We start from the raw sequence: 19,094 nt of genomic DNA, 5'->3' as shown, positions 1-19,094 counted from the left end.
GTTTTTATTTGTCTAACCACTGTAATAGTGTTGCCAAATGCAAGACCACGACGAGACTTAGACAGTCTTGGTCTTGGTCTTGCATTAGTACACCTGGTCTTGGTCTTGGTCTTGGTATTGCGGTCCAGGTCTTAGTCTTGGTCTTGGTCTTGCAGCAAGAGTCTTGCAAGTCTCGCAGTTGCCCATTAGCCTATTACATATCTTAGAACAACGTAACCGTGTAGGTAAATTTTAAGCTTAAATTATTTATTCGTTAACAATATCGCTATAATAATATTGTTCCTAGAAGGTAAATTGTCGTTGTACCTATAGGTACGAGATACCGTACCGGTACCAATGAGTGTACCAATCAAACTGTGTTTTTTCTCAAAGTTCGCCTCATCCTGTGGAATATTCTAGCCTTTATAAAATACTGAAATTATAACCCTATTACAGTCTGATATTTACTTAACATTCTGTTTATTTATTCATTCGCTTATGTTGGATAATAACCTGTAATATTGATGAAAAACATGGCTAGCTAAAAAAGTACCTTAACTTTTTATTATCCAACATAAGCGAATGAATCAAAAAACAAAATGTTAAGAAAATATGAGGCTATAGTAAGGTTTTAATTTTAATATTTTATAAGTTAGAATATTCCATAGGGTGATGCGAACTTTGAGAGAGAAAAAACACAGTTTGATTGGTACACCCGGTATACAATGACAATTTACCTTCTTAGCAATAGTATTATTACAGCGATATTGTTAAAGAATAAGGCTATAACATATTAAAAAAATCACTTCAATCGGACAACAGGTTTAGAAAATTCAAGGCATCAAAAATGACCCGTTTTTAAGGTTGTGCGTTAATTTCTTGGAGTAGTGTATATCACCAAACACAAAGAGTAACAAAAGAACAGTTGATTGATAAAACAAATGACCAATTTATTTTTACTACAGAAAAAACTACTAATATAAATGTGCTTTTGTCTTGCATACATTTCACTTTAAATATTTCTTTGTTCAATGCCTCGGTAGACAGTATATCGTTATTAAATAAATTGCTCGTCAAAAGTTAGGGATATAGAAAATTATGCTGATTTTCATAGTTGATTTTTTTGCGAACAGACTGATTCCGATATTTTTTTCATTTTAGATTTTTCTTTAATATTTACACAATTGTGAAAAGTTTTACTCAAACTTATTTTTTGTACTTATACCGGGTGGAAGAAAAGAAATGCTTTTCTTATGTTAAGTTTGAGACACCCTGTAGGGAGAACACACATCAGAATCGTATTGTAGTCTTATGTTTTGTGAACATGTTGTTATCTGAATGTCCCTGATATCTTTAGAAACAAAAAAAAAATAAACGGTTTTGTAATTTAACATGTGTTTTAACCGAAGCAAAAGGTGAGTATACCTCGATATTATGTTGTAGTCTCGTATTTTGTGAATATTTTATTTTGTTAATTTCTCTGATATCTTTAATAACAAAGAAACTAGACGGTATTACTCTTTAATATGTGTTTCTATGTTTCACATGTGTAATGTGATGCATGTCGTCAGTTAAAACACATATTAAAGAGTAATACCGTCTAGTTTCTTTGTTACTAAAGATATTAGAGAAATCAAAAAAATAAAATATTCACAAAATATCAGACTACAACATAATATCGAGGTATACTCACCTTTGTGTATTTTTCTCCTTATAAGGTGGCTCAAACTTTTGTTCCGCTTATAACACAAGTTAAATTACAAAACCGTCTATTTTTTTGTTTCTAAAGATATCAGGGACATTCAAAAAACAAAATTTTCACAAAACAGAAGACTACAATACAATTTCGATGAATACTTACATTTGTTCCTCGTCCTCCCTACAGGGCGTCTCAAACTTAACATAAGAAAAACATTTCTTTTCTTCCACCCGGTATAAGTACAAAAAAAAAGTTTGAGTAAACCTTTGCATAACTGTGTAAATACTAAAGAAAAATCTAAAATATTAAAAAAAAGAGAGGAATCCGTTAATCTACTATGAAAATTCAGCAGAATTTTCTATATCCCTAACTTTTGACGAGCAGTTTATTTCGTTATTTTGTTTACACGGTATGTATAGCGGCATCATCTGCATTATTGTGTCTCGTTATTAATACTTTTAAGTATAAGCCGCATTCTTTTAGCAAATTTTGTCTAACTGAGTGAGGTCATTGCACAATCAACAGAAGAAATATACGTCTTACTAATCTATTTACTATTTTATAATAAGGTAAAAAATTAATTACTTATTAGGTATATTTTCTATCAGCTACAGATTTTTAAGGACATTATTGTCGGCATCGCAAGGTCGCAACGCAAGGATATTCATTTATGAATAAACGCCGGATTTATTCTCAAAACCTGGACAATTAATTTCAGAGCAAAGAAGTCGTCTGCTGAGAAAGATTGTAAAAATATTTTTAAGTTTGCATTGTAATAATGATCTCTGAGTAAGTGTCAAATGTGTCAAGTGTTATTTTAATAGATATTTTGATTCGCTATGTATGTTTGTGGTATTGTTTGTAATGCGCATAAGTCCAATTTTCCAAATTTTTGTTAAAAATTTTTTAGTCTCTCATAGAGTATCTAAGAATATACCCGAACTAATATACTCTCTAAAACGACCCTCAGTACTAACTGCAAGACGTAAGAGTCTTGCAGGCTTAGTCTTGTTCTTGCTCAAATCTTGCACGGTAAGTCTTGGTCCTGGTCTTGCTCAAATTAGGCGGTCTTGGTCTTTGTCTTGTAAAAACGCAATAACAAGACCAAGACCGATTTTGGGCAACACTAAGTGTAATCTAGGGCGAACTCTTTTTATCCTTCTATTTTGTTTCCATTTCCAAGTTCTCTACGATATTCTTGTCTTGTCCATCCTTCACATACTTATGTCCATACCAGATTAATTTTCGTTCTTCTATTTCGTCGTTTAGTCTCTTCTTCACATTCATCCGTTCTCTAATTCGTTCGTTTCTCAATTTGTCCATTAATGTTAAACTGCAGCTTCTTGTCCAAAACATAATTCCATTGCATTTATTCTATTTTCAGTTCTGTTATTTGTCTTTTACGTTTCTGGGTCTGGGTCATACAGTGAGCAGCTTTTCAGTACTGTCTTAAAATTAGGGTGTTTTTGTAGTAAAGTAGCCACTTCTAGTATTCATACCTAACTAATGAATATATGAGCTACCTCCCATATTCATTTGCGTGTGATCATTTCCAAATCCAAGCTTCCAAACTTTTTTTGCAGATTTTTTATCATACAGGCGATATACAGGGTGTCCAGAAACTCTACCGACAAACGAAGACAGGAGATCCCTCAGATAATTTTAAGACAATTTAACCAAATTCACCTAGTCCGAAAATGCTTCCTAAGGGAGCTAGAGCTCTTTGAAGATGGCGTCTTGTCATTAGTTTTTCTTAAATACCTCCAGAACGCTTCCAGTTAGAAAAACGAAAATTGGTAAACTTATTTATCTTCCAGAGATAAATCGATTCGATCCATTGTGAATTTCTAGTACCAGTCATAGGCGTCCGTTTTGGCTGAGGCAACGGTTATTTTATTGCATAATTTTTTATCTTTAACTTTGAAGCATTTTTGATACTAGATTATTAAATTGTGAGGTATTCTAGTACTCAATGGTACTCTTGCTTTATGTCGATAGGACACACCGTTTTCTAGAAAAATCGATTTGAAAATTTTTCGTTTCCTGAATTTATGAAAAATTTTTTCAAAAAAAAACGTGGTATTTTACCAACTTAAACCGGGAGTAACTGTTAGTACTAGAATACCCCATAATTTAATAATCTAATGTCAAAAACTCTTAAAAATAGAAGACAAAAAAGGTATGCGATAAAATAACTGTTGACCTACTCAAAACGGACGCATATGACCGGTACTAGCAATTCGCAATTAATGAAATCCATTCATCTGTACAATTTAAATAAAATTACCAGTGTTCTTTTTTCTAAATAGTTTTTTTAATTTTTTTTCTTGGTATTAAAAAAACGAAAAATTTTAAAATCGATTTTCTAGAAAACGGTTCATCCTATCGACTTAAACTAAGAGTACCTTTTAGTACTATAATACCTTACGTTTTAATAATCGAGACTCAGAAATGCTAAAAAATTAAAAACAAAAAAGTTATGCGATAACATATCTGTTCCCCTACCCAAAACGGACGCCTGTGACCGGTACTAGAAATTTACAATGGATGGAATCGATTTATCTCTTGAAGATAAGTATGTGTACCAATTTTTGTTTTTCTAAATATAAGTGTTCTGGAGATATTTAAGAAAAACCAATTATTAGACGCCATCTTCAAATATCTCCTTTAGGAAGCATTTATGGACTAGATGAATTGGGTTAAATTGTCTTAAAATTACCTGAGGAATCTCCTGTATTCGTTTCTCGGTAGAGTTTCTGGACACCCTGTATATTGTCATTGTCTTCTGCTAAAAGTATTTGAGTTGCAAATAAAAAGCTATATAATTGTAGGATATAGTCGTCAATTTTTACTTCCATCTGTCGACATTTATTTTTCCAGTTTTTAAGTCTTTCATCAATATAAAGTTTGAATGAGGTTGGTGACAGGCAGTATCTTTGTCAAAGTTCTGTATTGATTTTAAATGGTTCTGAGTAGTTTTGTCAGACTTTTATTCTAAATTCGTCGTATTCGTAAAATGAATTTACGGCATTTATGTAAGTGTTATCTACTCCGTGATTTTCCATTGCTTCCAACAAGTTGTCAATTAGGTCTCTATCATAGGCCTTCCCAAGATTTACGAATAGAATGTGCAATTTAGCGTTTAGGGCAGTCAATGAGGGTATTTGGCTCCGAATTCCATCTTACTACATCGATTTACTTGATATTTTCACAGTAAGTAGCGAATAGATCATGAAACAAAGTCTACCCTATACCCATGTGCGCTTTTATTTTGGGGGTGGTTCCCACCCTTTCTCGGGAGTGAAAAATGTTTTGGTTAAATTAGCCACGGAAGAGGATAGAGAACCTAATTTTAAGCAAAAGCGGTTCTATAATTATTTTTTGACAACTCAATACTTTTTGAGTTATTCGTGGTTGAAAATTGGCCATTTTCATTGAAAAATAACACCTTTTCGGACGGATTTTTGTGAATACCTTAAAAACTATGCATCTAACAAAAAAAACTATGTAAAATATTTCTGTAGGTTATAAAAAAACAAAGAGATTCATTCCTTCATAAATCTTCCAGTTAAAACATAAATGTTTTAAATGTTTAAAAGGGATATGGTAGGTAAGAACAGTTTGTTTTTTTGCTGCATGTTCAAATCGGTGTATTCAACTTTAAATAACAGAGAAACGGTCGAATTTAGTAATGATATTTATAACTTTTATAGTGCTTTTTTTTATTTAATTTGATGGCTTTGGTGAAGACCAATTAGCCAGACAACTTTTATATTTAAATATAATATTACATAACTAGAATATAAATATGAAATAACTATAAAACCGTTGTGATATGGGGTGCAAAAAATCGAAAAAATCGCGATTTTTGCACTAAATTGTTAATAATTAAAAACGGACGCAAACTCTAGGCAGGAAACAGGTAGGTTTTCTTCCTATAAGGTCTACAATAGCTAAAAAGTAGTCAGCTATCTGGATCTTTGAGTGTCCCGAGAAAATCTTTATTACTCTGGACCAGGGCCCCCTTTACCATATGTGCAAAGTGTGCAATGCACACAGGCGCCATCCTTTAGCAGCGCCAAAACCTGGGTCAAAAATTGCAAAAAAAAAACAAGAAAAACCAAAAATTAATTTTAAAATAAAAGTTAAGAAATTTACTTACTTACTTACTTACTAATTAAGTAAGTATAAAAGTTAAGAAATATAAATAGGATAGGTATTAATAGGAGAAAAAGAGGAGAAAAACAGAATACTTCGGCAATGTAATTATGGGACCTAAATACCATCTGCTTCGCCTTATAATAAAAAGGAAAAGGTGAGGGAATGAGATGGAGTTGTCGAAAGAAACTTTCATGGTGGCGTAATATTAGATAATGGTGTGGAACCACAGTAGAAGAAATATTTTGCGCAGCAGCCAATAGATAATGGTTTCAGGAACTTGTAACGATAATGACGCCCAAGCTCTGAATACGGACACGGTACCTAAATAATAAGAAGGTATAAATACACACGAAATTTTATTAGTATAATATCATCCAGTTACTGCTGATTCTTATGTGCTAGAACATGTCAGAAGTCAGGAATTTTAATTTATTTTGTTATGATTTTGTTCTGTTTGTTTCATTTTGATATTTTAGTCTACAAAGAATAATCCATTTACTAACGGTTTTTGCTGTGAACTTTAACGAACCGCTTATATTGACATGAAATATGGCATACACATAGCTAACATGTCAATGAAAAAAAGTGATATTGTGTCGATGTGTGCTTTTCTCCTGGGGGTGAATTTCACCCCTTCTCGGGATTAAAAAACATACGTTCAAAATAAATCCGGAATTGGATAAAATGACTAATTCTACGCCACTTTGGTTCTATAGAGTTTTTCGCCAAGTCAATACTTTTCGAGTTATTTGCGAGTGAATATAAATATGTTCATTTTTTAACAACAACCCCACACTAAGCACACTACGTCACATATCACTTTTTTCTTTGACATGTTAGCTATAAGTATGCCAAATTTAATGTAAATCCAAGCGGTTCTTTAAAATTCGAAGGTTTTCTAATATTTTACCGTGAGTGAATAGACTATATATATATGACTTCTAAAGTTCAGTTTCTGGCTTTATTTCAAGCACCTACCAACCTTCAAAAAAATGAATAAAAAAACATGATCCAAGATTAATTAAGGGGGGCTAAAATCCCTGTTTGCACACAGGCGCCAGTAACCCTTACGGGGGCCTTGCTCTGGACTATATGTATATTCTTGATCTGACCAAATGGTGGTCTGATCCACAGGTGGTTCCTCTATATAAACTCGTTTCTTCAATCTTTATATTGATCAGTAACCCTCGTCAAACAAATACGTAGTCTAATATTGATTTTTATTTGTATGTATATTTATTTATCTCCTTATATCTAAAGAAAACTTTACATATTCTTAATGAATACTGGTCACATAGGCCAATCAGTCTTGGTACATTCTCATTCAAGCCATTTTATTCATATGGGAATACTATTTTATCAGTGTCCGTTCTTCCAGTTCTTGCATTATCTCCCATCAATATAATTGCCTTCTGACTGTTTACATTATCTAGTGTTTCTTGTAGATTTTCGCCAAATTGATCATTTTCTTCTCCGTTAGTTTCATCAGTGGGGACATACACTCCTATTATGACTATATACCTTCTTTCATGTATGGCTGTCCCATCCTTGACATATTTATTATATTTTTTGCACATTGCTACAGACACTCCCCTTTTTGAATTTTGGTCTTGAATTACTCCGCTGTAGTATTGAATCTAATCTTCTATTATTTCATTTCCTTGATCCTTTATTTCAGTAAGTACCGCTATATCCATTTTCCACTGTTTCACTTCAATAAAAGATTCTTGGTAGGTATTTATTTTTTATACTCTATAAATTACAATATCCTATATTTATTGTTCTGGCTGCTTTCGTTTCTGTTTATTTTTGTCCGGTATCAAAGGCTGTTGTTATAAAACGTCTTTTTCATGTTTGACGTTGTACCTCTGCGTAGGAGAGGAAACTACTGACCTACAAATGCACAACAATAAAACGATGTGAAGACTATAGATACCTGGGAATAAATTTTAACAAAGAAGGAACGCATGACGCAGAGATAAACAGTAGAATAAATAAAGCTAGAAAATTAATTAAATCTCTGAATGGAATATTATGGAGTACTGAAATAGGAAAACAAAGAAAATTGAGAACGATAAAAAGCACACTGCTGTACGGATCTGAAACTTGGCTTCTTAAAAAATGTCAAATAAGGATGTCAAATAAAAATGTCAAATAACCACAGAAATGGATGCATTAAGAAGAGCAGCTACAGTCGGAAAAATGAAAGAATACCCATGAACGATCACATCAATCACTTATTTTGTATTAATTGCTGTCTCTTTTAATAAATAACAAACGTTTCTTATAGAAATAGATAGCAAATACAAAATAAGTGATTGATGTGATCGTTCATGGGTATTCTTTCATTTTTCCGACTGTAGAAAAACGAAACATGATAGGGTTCAAAACAACAGAATAAAGGAAGAGATGGATCTAAAAGATACTGTGACCGACTGCATAGAGAGAAAACAGCTTACATGGTATGGGCATGTTCAAAGAATACCAGAAGAAAGACTACCAAAGAAAGGAGCAAAATGGATGTCACCGAAACACAGAAAACAAGGAAGACCAAAGGAATTGTGGATGGAAGGAGTTAGAAGATCAATGAGCGAACGAGGATTGAGAGAAGAAGATTGTAATGATAGGACGCGGTGGCAATTGGGCATCGGACAACGTCGCAGGACGTTTTAACCCGAATCTTTGTATCAAAGGCATGTTATAGGGATTGTTAGCCTATACTTTTGTTTTCCAGGTGCGCCGGAGAGTTAACCCTCCTCCTTTCTCAACTCGGCTTGGGACCAGCTACAGCGGAGATAATAAACTTCTGCAGGTAATAATTAGTTAATTAAATTAGAATACTGGTTTGAATACAAATTATAATGCAAAACTATGTGAAAATAATGGAGCTGCAATAATTACAAATTAGTTGAGCATTTATTATTTGATTACCCCGTAGAATGTGGTGACTTTGTTAATTTTTTGGTACTTATACCAAAATGATTAGACAAATGCTTAATCTAATCTAAATTAAGTAATATGTATATTATTAGGTCGCTGATTGGTTAAGTTCGTAGTAATTAAAGTAAAACATGTATGATTCAAAATAACGTAATTAACTGAAGTGGATATAGTATATAAACTATCATAGACGTGGCTCTATTGTCGCCCCCGTTAGCGAAATTATTCCGATTTGATTTTTTTTGCACAAACTTTCTCAAAAAGAGGTCCTTATAACAAATCCACAGGGTGCCAGGCGGTGCCGTGGTCGAAAAATTGTTTAAATAATTTTTTTTAAACAAATTCACAAAAATAATTTTTTAATTCGAATTTGGGTCATTGTGAGGAAAAGTTCTCCCATTATTTTTCTCTAAAATTTAATGTTGTCGAGTTATACGCGATTAATAATTTAAAGAATGCAAAAATGGCCATTTTTAATGCTTAATAACTCGATTAAAAATTATATCATGAAAGTGAGAAAGTGATCAAATCAAATCTTAAGACCCCTCCTTCAAAATCCTGAAGAAATTTTTGTCATTATTTTATTACAAAGCTGTTATTCTTAATTATTATTAATTACCGCTATAGTCCAGGCTGTATCGTCGCCCCCATTATCGAAATTATTTTGATTAGATTTTTTACACAAACTTACCAAAAAAGAGGTGCTTATAACAAATCCACAGGGTGCCAGGCGGTACCTTGGTCGAAAAATTGTTTAAAAAGTTTTTTTAAACAAATTCACAAAAATAATTTTTTCACTTCAAACAAATTTTTTTTTAGATAATTTGGGTCATTATATATACATAATTTAGATAAATTGCCAATACCCATTAGTTTACAATAGGTTTGTTCCAACTCGTAACCGTTCTTGAACGGTTACGAGTATGCGCAGTAACGAAAAATGTGTTACTACGCACAATTATTCGTTATTGCGCGTGCGCGTAACGATTCAAGAACGGTTTTGTATCGAGTTGGAACAAACCTATCGTTACCTTTATATCCACTTTAGCGATACTTCATTTGAATCGATATCGATATTATCGATATCGATCCTGTTGAAAGAATATATCGATTACAACATAATCAATCGATAAATAAACGGTTCAGAATGGCTTGTATTGTAGCAGGGCATATCTGGATTCATTTCTCAATGTGTCCGAAATGTAGTAGCTTTTGATGTTTTATGGTGATCTCTGTTAATTTTCATTCTTTTTAAGGACCACCACATTTACGACTCAGCAGTCGTAAATCGAAATCTTAAAGATTTCCAATATGGCAACATCTCAAATGTTTTCAATTTGCTGCCAAGGGCGGATCCAGGGAGGGGGCCATGGGGGCCATGGCCCCCTCCGAGAATTTAAAAAAATATAAATTTAAATATTTGCAGTTCAAATGTTTTTAGATTCAAACACATGTATTTGTACAAAACAGGAGGTAAATATGTTGTCTAGACTAGAATCGAACAAAAGCATTAACAAAATTCTTGAAGAATGACACAAAATTCTTGAAGATGTTTTGCAAATCAAAATGTTAATAATTTTACAAAGTGCCAATTTTTAGAACGACCTTGGCAGCCATCAAAATCGTATCAATTTCCATATTGTGTACACACAAAGAAAAGAAAAGAAATGAAGCATTACTTGGGTCACCAGCACTTAGAACAGAGGAGTTGGTTGGTACTTTCGCACAGTCAAAAGGGATTGTTTATCAAGTATTGCGTTTTATGTTTCTAACGAAAAATATGGTCACAATAAAGGGATGATAGCCCAAAGTCTTGTCACGAAACATTTAACATCTTTCGCCAAAGTCATGGTCACAAAGCCATACAAACCCATGAAAAGACATCATACCACAAGGAGTGCATTCAGGTTGGGCTGGATTATCTACAAAGTTATCGCAACCAGCAAAAGTCAGTCATTAACCAGATATACTCTCAGAGGTCTAAATAGGTACAAGAAAATAGAGAAAGACTACGACTAATAGTAGAACCTATAGTGTTCTTAAGTCGACAAAATACCCTTTAAGAAGCCATCGTGATGATAGCCTTCTGCTTCTGGACGAAGATGCTGGACCTAACAATGAGGGGAATTGTTAAGGTTTAAAATCGCATCAGGAGATAAGACTCTTAAACAACACCTATCCATAGCATCTTCCCGAGCAACATACATTAGTAGCACCAGTCAAAATCAATTGATAACATGTTGTGATGAAGACAGGGCCGTGCGGTGCTATGATGCGGTGAGGCAGCCGCATCAGGCGGCATCACAAGGGGGGCGGCATAATCAGTAAAATCAAAATACAAATTGAGCCATTCAATAATTAAAAGTATATATAGGACCAAGTGTCAGCCGAAAATAGTTAGTTGGTGGAGGTTTAACAGAACTTATTTTGACAAATTTGGAAAAAATAGTTCTTGATTTAAAACGGCTCAGAGTACAAGGTTATGATAACGGGGTTAATATGAAAGGAATAAGAAAGGGTGTGCAAAACAAAATATTTGAAAAATATCCGAGGGCGTTTTACGTGCCCTGCGCATGCCACCTTAGTCATAAATGACGCAGCGTCTTCTTCTACAGAAACAACAAACTTTTTTTGTATTATACAAGAACTGTACACTTTTTTCTGGTTTTACAAAGCGTTGGGAAGTTCTGAAAAAAACATATTTCACAACTAACACTAAAACCGTTAAGTACTACTAGATGGTTAAGTCGAATAGATGCATTGAAACCTCTAAGATTTCAATTTTGTGAAATACATAATGCCTTATCCGAAATAATAGAAGACGTCAACAATAATTCAGAAACTAAAGTCAAAGCACGAGGATTAGTAAAAATTATTAAAAATTATAAATTTATATGCGGTGTAGTTCTTTGGCATGATATTTTTTTTATATAAATTCAGTCTCGAAGATGTTGCAACATGTAACTTTAAATTTGTCAGATTGTGTAAAAATGTCAGAAACTATGGAAAAAATTAAATTTTTCTGACAATTTGGCTATGACCAAATGAAAATTACAGATAATGAAATTGCAGAAAATCTTGTAAATAAGTTCCGAATTTCCTGCTGAAAATGAATATTGAGGCAAGAGAAAAATGCGTCAATTTGACTGTGGATTAGCTCTCAACAGAGAAAGATAAAAAAGTAAATTTTTTCATCTATATTTTAAACATTGCCTTCAATTCTTTGATTGATCGATTTTCGCTTTTAGAAACTCATAATAAATTTTTAAATTGAGGGAAATATAGGAATAGGGAAAGGTGATAAATACTAGAAAAATACTAGAAAATATTCTCATTCAATACTATTCATAGAAAAAGAATCGGATATAGAGGCAAATTATTTTCTAGAAGATTTATTGCATGATTTATCCTAAATGATACCATACTCCATGAAACCTTTAAAGGTTTTGAACTATTTGTGCCAAAATAGCCTAATTTCTTTATACCCAAATATAGTTGTATCACTAAGGGCCGGTATTATCTGTTCCGATTAAAACCCGGTTAGAGGAATTTTGTAATGCGAAGTGCAGAAAGTACCGGCCCTAAGAATTTTATTAACACTCTCTGTCTCGGTAGCTTGGGGAAAGAAGTCTTTCAAAATTAAAAATGATTAAAAGCTATTTACGAAGCTCCATAAGACAAACAAAACTAAAAAAATTAGCACTTATTTCAATAGAGTCCTCACTAGCTGCTACTTTAGACTACACCAATCTGATTGACAAGTTTGCCAAAATTAAAATCAAAAGGATAAAATTGTAATTTTCATAAATGTTATTTAATGTTAATAGATATTATTTCATTTAATTTAAAGTATGTTTTGTTTTTAAAATAAAAGTTTTCGTTCATTTTGTGTAATTTCATTTAATAAAAATAAATACTAGTACCTACATATTAAGTTTCAATAATATTTAGGGGGCGGCATTTCGAAGACTTGCATCATATTGAAAAGATGTACCGCACGGCTCTGGATGAAGACATAGTTGAACAAATGATGAATCAGGTTCAAAGTGCAAATTATTACTCTGTCATATTTGACGAAATGACCGACGTATCCCACGTGGAACAGCTTTCTCTAAATTTAAGATACATACTTACACAATAACAACATTCGTGAAAACTTTGTTAAGGTCATTGACGCTTATGAGAACATAAAAATAATTACTGAAAATCAGAAAGAGGGAAAGAACAAGGACTGACAGCATTGGGGAAGCATTGAGAAAAATAGTATTAAATTTGTTGAAAGAACTGCACTTGGATCCGAAGAAATATGTAGGAATCTTTACTGACTTTAATACTTTAATAACCATAATTTTTGAATGCCTTTATGGCACTCAAAAATGTGTGAAAATTGCCTTAAATCTCACCATTGAAACCCAAATTTTTTTAAAAATTTTCCCAAGACCGTCCGGTAACCCTCTCCAAAAAAAAGTTCATGGCCCCTCCCGAAAATCGGTCCTGGATCCGCCCTTGTTTGCTGCACATATCTTCATTTAAGATCTACGATTAAACACCGTAAAAAATGACAGAAAAGACAGCATCGCCGCGTTTCTACTTTTTTAACTAGAGCTTTTGAAACAGGTTATCATCCGGTTAAACGTAGATCTAGCTTTTCCGGTAGCACTCTTATTATATCCTGGTTCTTGGTCCATTCTTTTTCACTTTGGTACCAGGGTATCTGTAGTTCATCACTCTTTCTACTGGGGTTCAGTTGACGTAGATTGGACCTTCTGTTATCTGTTTGTTGATAATAATTATGAAAATACAGTCGATCTATACTAGTCAAATCAGTGTTTATCTTCCAGCCTATACTAGGTTTGAAGAATAGTATATTATGTGTTATAATCAAAGCCCGAATTTCAGGCACTCCTAGGTTTGACTAGGCAATCCTCAGGTCTGACTGACGGTCTTAGTCAAAGCCCGAAATAAATTACAATTTCGGCCTTTGACTAGTCAAACCTAGGAGAGACTAGGATGGTCAGGCAAAGGTCGAAATTTAATTTTATGAAATCGGGGTTTGAGTAGTCAAACCCCGATCAGCTAATAAAATGTCGTAATTTGTTAGATCAGGTTTAATAAAACGTCATTTTTTAATTCAAATGTTTATTATTTTTATATTGTCTTAATTACAATAAAACAATTAGTGTTTATTCTCACATGATGAGGCATTATGGCATTTAGAGTTGCCCAATAGGTTTGACCTTTTACACTTTCATAATTTTAAAAACGTTTCTTATTGAAGTAGCATTTTATAAAGCCTTGTCCTCCAAATTTAGAATATTATGTACTAATTTCTCTTAGAGACAGTTTAACGTCTGGAACATCTTCGAAGTTAAGAAAATTCTCTTTGCATTCTCTTATTTGATTTCTTGAAAAAGTGTGTTTATTGTTCGGTATTTCTTACCAACTCTATATAAACCGTCAACGAGCATCTCCTTTGACTCTATCAAAGCTGGGGATAGGTATTGTTACAGTTTTTCCGATCGAAATTGGAGGTTTGTGGTTTGTTGTACTTGCCACAAAGAGAGCTCATACGTGCATAATTTGTAATCAGTTGGTATATGTTGTGTGTTCTGACAGCACACTAGGTGCATACTATGAACATTTTGAAAAAAAAGTTACATGCATGCGTTGTGCACAGACAGAAACGATTAAAAGAAATAAAGGAAAGGTGATTGAAGATCTTCATGCTCAGGCTAATGCTATAAAACAATTAAGTAAGTAAAACAAAATTTCCTCCAATTTCGAACGGAAAAACTTTAACAAAACTTATCCCAAGCTATGATACAGCCAAAGGAGATGCTCGAAATATTTTGTGTATCGTACAAGATAAACAATTGACGGTTTATATAGACAAAAAATCAAATTAAGAGAATCCAACGCGAATTTTTTTCTTAATTTCAAAGATGTTCCAGGCGTTAAGCTGTCTATTAAGAGAAATTAGTACAAAAGATTCTAAATTTGGTGGACAAGGCTTTATAAAATGCTACTGCAATAAGAAATGTTTTTCAAAATTATGTAAGTGTAAATGGTCTAACGTATTTTGCAACTCTAACTGCCATAGTGCCTCAACATGTGAGAATAAACACTAATTGTTTTATTTTAATTACGACAATATAAAAATAATAAACATTTAAATTAAAAACTGACGTTTTATTAAACCTAATCTAACAAATTACGACATTTTAATAGTTGATCGGGGTTTTACTAGTCAAATCCCGATTTCAAAAAATTAAATTTCGACCTTTGCCTGACCAACTTAGTCTCTCCTAGGTTTGACTAGTCAAAGGCCGAAACTGTAATTTATTTCGGGCTTTGACTAAGACCGTCAGTCAGACCTGAGGATTGCCTAGTCAAACCTAGGAGTGCCCGAAATTCGGGCTTTGACTATAACATAATATGTACTAGCTGTATAGTTTATAAACCCTTTTATATCAACTCATAAGAGACTTTTCATCGAATTATCAGTAGTAAGTGTACAAGAGCTCTAAAGTTATCGAATTTTTCCCGAGTGACACTTTGACAGTTTTATTTTCACGACCCGAAGGAGAGTGAAATTATGTCAAAGCGGCACGAGGGAAACAATTCGATAATAATTTTAGAGGTCGAGTGCAATTTGCTGCGATTATTTCATGAATAAAACTGTTCAAAACCAAAATTTTATTGTAATTTATTTACAGTCGGAAAAATGAAAGACTACCCATGAACGATCACACCAATCATTTATTTTGTATTTGCCGTCTTTTTCTATAAATAACAAACGTTTGTTATAGAAAAAGACAGCAAATACAAAATCAGTGATTGATGTGATCGTTCATGGGTAGTCTTTCATTTTTCCGACTGTAAATAAATTACAATAAAATCGGTATGGGTATTCTTTCATTTTTCCGACTGTATGTAAGTACAAATTACTACAGTTAAACACAGAGTTGTTATAAATATTTGACGGTTAAAATCATCACTTTTATAACTTTTAAAACAGTAATTGTCATTAATGTCACTGAATGTATTTTTTCGTAGCAACGAAGGGCATCTGACGTAATATACTTGACGACGGGATATTATCAAAAATTATCAGTTTAATTTTTATTTCTGTAGCTTTCTATTGGTCAGAATATCCTATGAATGAAATAATCAGTAGTAATTGCACAAGAGCTCTAAAATTCTATATTAATTTTAGAAATCGAGTGCAATTTGTTGCGATTATTTCATGAATAAAACTGTTCAAAACCAAAATTTTATTGTAATTTATTTATGTAAGTACAAATTAGTACAATTTTAAACACACAGTTGTTATAAATATTTGACGGTTGAAAGTTAAAAGTCATCACTTTTATAACTTTTAAAACATTAATTGTCATTAATGTCACTGAATGTATTTTTTCATAGCAAAGAAGGGCATCTGACGTAATATACTTGACGACGGGAAATTATCAAAAATTATCGGGTATAATATCACAAGAGAGTGAGAATAAATTGAAAATATTGCCGCAGTTTTTCGAAAATTTGTTATCTGGCAATAGACACGAGAGCCCGCAGGGTTCGAGTGGCTATTGCCCAATGACAACAAATTTGAGTAAAAATTAAGCATAATTTTCTTATTTATTCTTACTGTCGTGTGATATTCGTAAGATTATTTTTTAATACGTATATTATGGATATTTTTTTAAATGTGATAGTTGTCAAAACTAGGAAACTGGTTGCCATTAAACAGAAACAATCTACTTAAAAAAATTCTATCGGTAATTTTCTACAGTAGATAATTCTCAGTATAGTTTTAATCTGATTGGACAGAATTAAACACGTGATCAAATATCTTACTATACGATTGGAATTAAAATCATCAAAAAAATAATCAGTTTAATTTTTATTTCTGTAGCTTTCTATTGGTCAGAATCTCCTATGAATAAAATAATCGCGCTAATTTCATTAAAACATGAACACAATAAGATAAATTTGAAATAAATTAGTAAATAATAGGTATCTAAATATCAGCTTATTGCATGTATAATAATATTTTATAATGCCATATTACAAGGTTTTACTTTCCCGCACGCTGTGCGGGAAAATTTACTTTCACGCACGCCGTGCAGGGAAAAGTGGCTCTTTTAGCATGGCCGTAGAAAAAAGTATTGTTTAGTTTTTCGATGTGACGTTTCTTTCTTGAAATATTCGCTTTTTTCTTGTGAGACTTTGGGACTCACCCATTTTCTTACGCCCCGCTCAAATTCTCAGATTTTTGAAATATACACTGTTCTGCATGTACTTAACTTACCTTATCTTAATCTGACGATTTCGAGTTTTTCTAAGGATAGATTTTTTAACTGCAAAAATCCCCGCTTGGGCTCCCCTACCAAACTTTTGTCGTCTCGCATTAATTTATAATTTTATTTCGTTTCTCAATTCCATATGACCCATATTTTTCCACAACTTCTATGAGCGAATTCTCGATTTCTATTAGCTCATTGGGACGAAATTTTTGTTGTCCCATAATTTATCTTTAAACCGATTCTCTTTGTTGCTTGCTGTAGTTGTAGTAGCATACCTCTGACTTCTCCTAAGTTTTTTATTATGAGAATAATGACATTACATGAGAATAATACCCTCTGAGTTTTACCCTAATAATTTAAATGCGTACTCTATGATTGTTATAAATAGTTTTTGCAATAAAGTATCTCCCTGCCACACCTCTCTGACAATTTTTATCTTTTCAGTCATGCAATGGACGCTTGCAATTGTAGCATTTTCGTGTATATTATTTCAATAATGTTCGCATACTTGTGGTCCCTCCGGCATTCCGATTAGACAATAATTAGACAAGGCGAAAACGGCGGGTTCGTTGGAAGAAATATTCGCATGAGATTTTTTTGCATAATTACATTCGTGAGACACCCCAGAATAAGGTTCAAGAAGTCGCCCACGCGAGAAGTGGTCCAATTTTTTTTAACAATTTTTTTTTACTCAAATTGTAAAAAATCAATATTTTCGGCCCGAACGATTTTTTTTTATTTTTCGAACCATTCTGGACAGAAAAGGTCTCAGAAAGTCACTAAATCAAACTTAAAGCCCCCCCTTCATGATGCTGAAGAAATTTGTGTCATTAGTTTTAGTACTAAGCTGTTATTTTTATTTATTAATTATGAGCGGTAAGATCGTATTAACGCGGCTGTAAATGTGAGTGCGAGTGAGATTCGCCATTGGACTGCCTAAATGGCATCTCTTTCGTACTCATCATGGACGGCCGCCTAAGGCCGATGTCAGATTATGCGTTTTGACCGGATGCGTTTCCGCCGCATTCGGTGAAAACGCATAGTGTAACAGATCGGTCCGGTTGCGTTGGAAACGGATGCGTTTTGAGTCATCGGTACGCGCTTACAAACTGCACCAGACTAAACGCATAGTGTGACAGGTCGGTCCGGTTGCGTTGGAAACGGATGCGTTTTCACCGCATCCGGTCAAAACGCATAATGTGGCATCGGCCTAATACGTGCATGGCGCTCATTATTATTACTTAAAAATAGCAGCTTAGTAATCAAATAATGACAAAAATTTCTTCATGATCTTGTAGGGGGGGCTTTAAACTTTGATTTAGTCACTTTCTTACTTTCATAGTAATAACTTTTAACCGAGTTATTAACCTTTGAAAATCGCCATTTTTCGTTTTTTTCAATTTTAAAATGCTTTTACCTCGAAAACTGTCAGCTTTAGAGAAAAATTATAAGAGACCTTTTTTATCTATAATAGTCCAAAAAACCTAAAAAAAATTGTTCGGGTCAAAAACATTAATTTTTGCAATTTGATTAAAAAAAATTGTTAAAAAAAATTTGGACCACTTTTCGCGTGGGCGACTTCTTGAATCTTATTCTGGAAAGTCTCAGCAACGTGATTATGCAAAAAAATCTCATGGGAGTATTTTCTCCGAGGAACCCGCCGTTTTCGCCTTTTCTAGATATACTTTTCTGATGGACTAGGGTATTAAAGAACTGAAGATGGATATATTTCCGTAGCCTGATCCAAACCGTACTTGTATGGTCCTTTTCATGGGCATTTTTCAGTGCGTCACAAATGATAGAAAAAAAATTTATAACATTTATTCTAACATGACATTTTAGTTAAATCTGACAGTTGTCACATTTTATTTGCAATTTGGCATAAAAACAAATCAGTTGCGTTTATTGCATTTATTAAATGGTATTCTCTTTGATTTGTATAGTCTTATAAATTGTACAGATTATATTCGCAGATATATTATATTATAATTCGTAAATAATTTTTTTTC

General features: G+C 33.0%; 1 protein-coding gene across 2 annotated transcripts in view; it reads left to right on the top strand.

The window, feature by feature from the left end:
- The window catches only part of LOC126881522 (uncharacterized), a 247,238-nt gene that overhangs the window by 381 nt on the left and 227,763 nt on the right, over positions 1–19,094 (top strand). Inside the window, exon 2 of one of the 2 annotated variants that reach the window (XM_050645829.1) lies at positions 8,574–8,651. The exons of the other annotated variant lie outside the window; for it this stretch is intronic. The gene's annotated coding sequence lies outside the window, so the exon portion shown is untranslated. The remainder of the gene's footprint in view (positions 1–8,573; positions 8,652–19,094) is intronic. 2 annotated transcript variants of the gene reach the window in all.

The sequence above is a fragment of the Diabrotica virgifera genome, chromosome 3 (assembly GCF_917563875.1).
Source record: "Diabrotica virgifera virgifera chromosome 3, PGI_DIABVI_V3a".
Classification (NCBI taxonomy): Eukaryota; Metazoa; Arthropoda; class Insecta; order Coleoptera; family Chrysomelidae; genus Diabrotica; species Diabrotica virgifera.
Note: the sequence above shows the minus strand (reverse complement) of the source record. Positions and strands in the feature narration are given on the sequence as shown.